Source organism: Littorina saxatilis, linkage group LG12 (assembly GCF_037325665.1).
Source record: "Littorina saxatilis isolate snail1 linkage group LG12, US_GU_Lsax_2.0, whole genome shotgun sequence".
NCBI lineage: Eukaryota > Metazoa > Mollusca > Gastropoda > Littorinimorpha > Littorinidae > Littorina > Littorina saxatilis.
The window spans coordinates 3871386-3877782 of record NC_090256.1 but is presented as its reverse complement, the minus strand read 5'-3'; positions in this window follow the sequence as shown (position 1 = coordinate 3877782).

Sequence of the window (6397 nt, the reverse complement as noted above, 5' to 3'; positions counted from 1 at the left end):
ATCAAAAACCTAGAACGGTTGTTGGAACGTTTGTTATTGACAACACAATACATTCACAGATATATTGACCCAACGGTCTTTACAGTGCACAGACAAACAATGAGTAGTGAGAACTTGGCTTGATCGAATGTTTTGGCCGCTTTTTGGGAAAGTACTACCAAGCGAATGAATGACAACAAGCGGCCGAAACATTCGATCAAGCTATAAGTTCTCGTTACTCATTGTTTGTCTGTGCGCTTTAAAGACTGTTGGGTCGATATATTTGTGAATGTATTGTTTTGTCAATAATAATAATAATAATAATAATAATAATAATAAATGAGCATTTATATAGCGCAACATCATAACTTTACAATTATGCTCTTTGCGCTTGACACATTTAAAATTAAAACACAGTTATACAAGCATTTACATCTACATTCATAGTCAGCAACGCTTAATTAAAAGCATACACCATCAAACACACATTACAAAAGATTCTTCCACTAACTAAATAATAAAAACATGAATAAAATAGGTAGTGAAAACAAGGAAATACCAGCTGAATACCCTTAATCAAACAGAACCTGTTATCAACAATACTGAAAAACAGCCCTAGATGTTTATATACATTATCACATTATCACTAAAACAACAAATGACAAACGTTCCAACAACCTACCTTGTGATGTAATGTATAATGTGTTGTAAAAAAAAACCAGGAAAAAAAAATATTAAAGAAAAAAAAAACAATTTTGCCGTCACCCCTCCCATAGGGTGACGTATTTCAGACAAAAAAAAAACAAAAAAAAACCTACCTTTCTTTCTTGTTTTTTGATTCTGAATTATGGAACGTTGGCAGTCTCTTGGTTTGTGGATTTGTATATGATTTGATTTTGATTTTTTGCTTTGGACAAAAGTGAAAGATCTAGCTCAGAAGCTAGCATGTTTGGTTGGAAAAACAACTTTAAGTGACTTCTGTTGTAAATAATTCCTGGTTTCAGCAAGGGAATTGTTTCTCAAAATGAAATTTCTGGCCCAGACAATATGGCACTGGTCACTGTCCACACACTCCTGTTTTGACCTACGTGCTGAATAAAACAAATCTCTGGTGTACAGTACAGTCAAAATGAAATGGCTTAGAAAACGGAAAAAGCAGGCTCTATGGAACAGGAAATAGATAGATAAGTCTGACGCTAAACACAGCACAATTTTTCTGTGACAGTACTGTATTCCACAAGGAAATCCACAAAGTTAAAACAAGTACATACAATGGAACCTAAATTAAATAAAACGCCCACCACCACCCTCCCGATTGTAGATCACCAGGGTATTGCATTTTACTGGGCCAGTCTGGGCACCTATAGGGTCATTACTGAATTAAAAACTTAAACCAAATGTGATGTGGAAAAGCCAGTGCTTTCTGGCAGAAGCAGACCCGCCAACCCTTGTGACCCTCAACTGCTCAAGTGCAAAATGTAGAATGTTTTCATCAGGTAAAATAATACATTATGGAAGCTTTCTTTCTTTATTTGGTGTTTAACGTCGTTTTCAACCATTCAAGGTTATATCGCGACGGAGGGAAGGGGGGAGATGGGATAGAGCCACTTGTCAATTGTTTCTTGTTCACAAAAGCACTAATCAAAAATTTGCTCCAGGGGCTTGCAACGTAGTACAATATATGACCTTACTGTGAGAATGCAAGTTTCCAGTACAAAGGACTTAACATTTCTTACATACTGCTTGACTAAAATCTTTACAAACATTGACTATATTCTATACAAGAAACACTTAACAAGGGTAAAAGGAGAAACAGAATCCGTTAGTCGCCTCTTACGACATGCTGGGGAGCATCGGGTAAATTCTTTCTCGTCCCAACCAATATGGGACTCCCCCTAACCCGCGGGGGGCATTATGGAAGCTGAATAATTATACTTAAAATAGGGATGGAAAGGGAGTAAAGAAGGAAACAGAAGTCGTTCTGGTAAATAAATCATGGAAGCTGAATTATTTATACATGTACCGTAAAATCCCCAGCATAAGCCCACCATTTAGCAAACGCCCACCCCCCACTTTGGGCCAAAAGTTGTGCACAGGGGTAACTACCTAGCAAACGCCCACCCTGGTTTTTCAAAGAGAATTAATAGGCTCACTTTCACTAGGATTTGTGCAGACTGTTCTAAAAGTCATCTTTTTCCCCTTCTTTACCTTTTCGTGTTTCTAAATTTCCTTTTTTCTTATTCTTTGTCCCCTCTCCTCACTCCCAGTCCCACCCATCCCCGACAAAGTGAATTAAAATTACGTCATGCTTTTCCACAGACGTCTTTTGTCTGTCAGTTACGTACGGGTACTTTGACGAGCTTCCTGGTGGCCTGAAGTTTGTTCTTGAATCTCTGTGTGCCATTTTTGCAAAATGCCGGAGCGACAGTCTTACACTGTGTCTTTCTCTGTCTGTCTGTCTGTCTGTCTGTCGGCCTCTCTCTCCTCTATCTCCCCTCTCACTCTGTCTGATTGTCTGTCTGTCTGTCTGTCTGTCTGTCTGTCTCTCTGTCTCTCTCTCTCTCTCTCTCATGATTGTCCTCGTTGGCCTTCTTTGCCTCAAAGTCCCTTTTTTTTCCCTTTTCCTCCACTTCTACTCACACGACCTAACTTACATGCTTTCTGGGTTTGTATTCACTCAATTACACGGTTGAGCACAAAACTTACTTTGTGCAAAGGGGTCTATCCCTAGCAAATGCCCACCCCCCAATGTTGCCCTAAATCTGTGCACAGGGGGGGTGGGCTTATGCTAGGGATTTTACGGTACTTGACTTAAAAAAAAAAAAAATATGGGGGTGTATTAAGCGAAACCTTTTTATGATGAAGATTATTATCACGACTAACTGAATATTATTTCTGGTCGAGACTTTTAGGCGCCGCGTGAAAAAAAAGTGTGAGTGGTCGTGTGTGTGTGTCTGTGTCTGTGTGTGTGTGTGTGCAGTGTGTATACATGTGTGTGCATGCGATATGTGTGTACGTGTGTGCGCGCGTGCGTGAATTACAAGTAATTGTGAATCATATTTTGGCAGAAAGTCAGCTTCTGTTTCCACATACTTTCATAGCGTCACAGGTAGAGCTTGTAATGTAGAGCTTGTGGTGTCGTTGTGGTAAGTGAGTGGATGTTATTCAGTCAACCACCTTGAGACGGAGCTAGCTGCATGTGTACCCAGTCCCCATCCCTAGGGTGCTATGCAGTTGGTTATCACAGAGACAGAGAGAGAGACAGAGAGAGAGAGAGAGAGAGAGAGAGAGAGAGAGAGAGAGAGAGAGAGAGAGAGAGAGAGAGAGAGAGAGAGAGAAGTTTGATAGCACCATGTCCCTTAGAGAGAGACAGAGAGAGAGAGAGAGAGAGAGAGAGAGAGAGAGAGAGAGAGAGAGAGAGAGAGAGAGAGAGAGAGAGAAAGAGAGAAAGAGAGAAAGAGAGAGAGAACTCGAACTCGAACTCGAAAACTTTATTACCGAGGGATGATAGCATTAGGTCCATATGGGGAGCATCGGGTAAATTCTTTCTCGTCCCAACCAATATGGGACTCCCCCTAACCCGCGGGGGGGGCATTATGGAAGCTGAATAATTATACTTAAAATAGGGATGGAAAGGGAGTAAAGAAGGAAACAGAAGTCGTTCTGGTAAATAAATCATGGAAGCTGAATTATTTATACATGTACTTGACTTCAAAAAAAATAAATATGGGGGTGTATTAAGCGAAACCTTTTTATGATGAAGATTATTATCACGACTAACTGAATATTATTCCTGGTCGAGACTTTTAGAACTCGAACTCGAAAACTTTATTACCGAGGGATGATAGCATTAGAGAGAGAGAGAGAGAGAGAGAGAGAGAGAGAGAGAGAGAGAGAGAGAGAGAGAGAGAGAGAGAGAGAGAGAGAGAGAGAGAGAGAGAGAGAGAGAGAGAGAGAGAGAGAGAGAGAGAGAGAGAAGTTTGATAGCACCAAATGTCCCTTAGAGAGAGACAGAGAGATATACGATACGATACGATACGATAGTTTAATTGCTTATAGGCCGTCGGCCCCTTGCAATGGGGAAGTTACAGAATTTACGCGCGACAAAGGTACGATACAAAAACTTGACTAAATGTAAAAAAGGGTGGAAACCAACCCCTTCAATTTTTTCAACTTGGTCACATCCAAGTCGAAAGTGTCTTTAGTCTGTGACCAGTGTCAATGTGTTCAATCGCGTTGCTGAATAACGACGCTGCTATTTAGACGACACAAAGGCAGCCACATTCACAGTCTTTCTCCAGTCTCGAGGAATGTTCGTATGATACGCACATAGTCATGTAGATCCGTGGTTAGTTGCTCAGTTTCTTCTTTGAAGCGGACCCAGTTCACCTGCTGCCCTCTCCGTAGGGAGAGCATGTCCCGTCGCATGTCCTCCGAAGCTGTTTCTGCTGCATCTGGTATCACGTCATACGTTCTGGTTTCACACATTTCACAATCAAACACCAGCAAACAATCGTCACTTTCAGCAAGCAGCGTTTTCTTGCCACCTTTGGACTGGCGCACCATTTTCTTCAACCTTATGTTCCTGAATGTAGATTTCAGCTGTGTTTTCTTATTCTCGGGCAGCTCTGAAAGTATGTCGAACAACGGAGCTTCTGTCACGGCATCTTGGTTGTCTGTGTCCATGGTTTCCTTCACACAAGACTTGCTTGCTTGTTTGTTGATACACAGCGTGCTATCTGGGCCAGGTGTGTCGTCATTCATGCGTGAATCTCGCTCTGCATCCAGAGGGGTGATCATAGGCACATTGGAATGTGGTTGGGTGGACAAGCCACGGTCACTGGCACGTGCTTCCCGGTGACAAGTGACAAGTGACATGAACGTGCGTGCTTTTGCTGGCTTGACCTACATCAGGCTTATTGACATGACACTGGTTATTATTTGACTCGGTCTGACGGCATGATCATAGGGTGATCATAGGCACATTGGAATGTGGTTGGGTGGACAAGCCACGGTCACTGGCACGTGCTTCACGGTGACAAGTGACATGAACGTGCGTGCTTTTGCTGGCTTGACCTACATCAGGCTTATTGACATGACACTGGTTATTATTTGACTCGGTCTGACGGCATGCGTGACTGTCAACTGTGCATTGAACATTGTCTCTCTTCATTCCTACCTTGGCACTGTTCTGTTCTGCTCTTCTTTGGTCTCTTCTTTGCTGGTCTCTTCTTTGCTGGGCTGGTGGTTTGCGTCTCCATGCACCGGTCGGTGCAGGTGTCATGGCGAAAGCACGGTCGTCCCGGTCACACTTCAAGCGGAGTACGTACGAATACTGTTCCTTCTTCTGTTCCGGCCACTTTCCACGATGTCACCGTATGTTTACACAGTAGGGTGGACAAGATGTCTTCTGCAGCAGTAGGGAGTCCTACGACTGGCATTTTGGTGTCAGAAAGTTTGATAGCACCAAATGTCCCTTAGAGAGAGAGAGAGAGAGAGAGAGAGAGAGAGAGAGAGAGAGAGAGAGAGAGAGAGAGAGAGAGAGAGAGAGAGAGAGAGAGAAAGAGAGAGAGAGAGAGAGAGAGAGAGAGAGAGAGAGAGAGAGAGAGAGAGACAATGACAATGACAATGACAAATCTTTATTTTTCGAGGGTGACAAGAATAAGCATAGATATGTTTTTGGCATCTGGCCCTCGCCCTAAAGAGGGACTAAACTATTTTACTATAACTATGACTAGGGGAGAAAAAAAACAACAACAAAAAACAAACAAAAAAAACATTAATGGTAGAACATATAAGTTCATGTAGTCATGAAGCGCATTATGTAGAAGCGCAGAGAAGTTTGATAGCACCAAATGAGAGAGAAGTTTGATAGCACCAAATTAGAGAGAAGTTTGATCGAGAGAGAGAGAGAGAGAGAGAGAGAGAAGTTTGATAGCACCAAATGTCCCTTAGAGAGAGAGAGAGAGAGAGAGAGAGAGAGAGAGAGAGAGAGAGAGAGAGAGAGAGAGAGAGAGAGAGAGAAAGAGAGAGAGAGAGAAGTTTGATAGCACCAAATGTCCCTTAGACAGACAGAGAGAGAGAGAACTCGAACTCGAAAACTTTATTACCGAGGGATGATAGCATTAGGTCCATATGGTCCTTTCTTACAGCTAGTCCCTACTATAATACACACATGAAACAAAGAACAAATATGAAGAATGAAAACATTTAAACAAAAAATCAAATAAAACAAAATTATGTGGGGAAAAGTATAACAAAATAAAAATAAAAAATTCAAAAGTGTGCTTGTTAATGGAAGCATACTATACACTTTCTCTTTCACACACACTCGCACAAATTGTACACCGACTTAGTCGTTAGAGAGGTGCTTTCGGAGCTGTCTTTTAAAAGAAGATAATGACAGACATGACTTGAT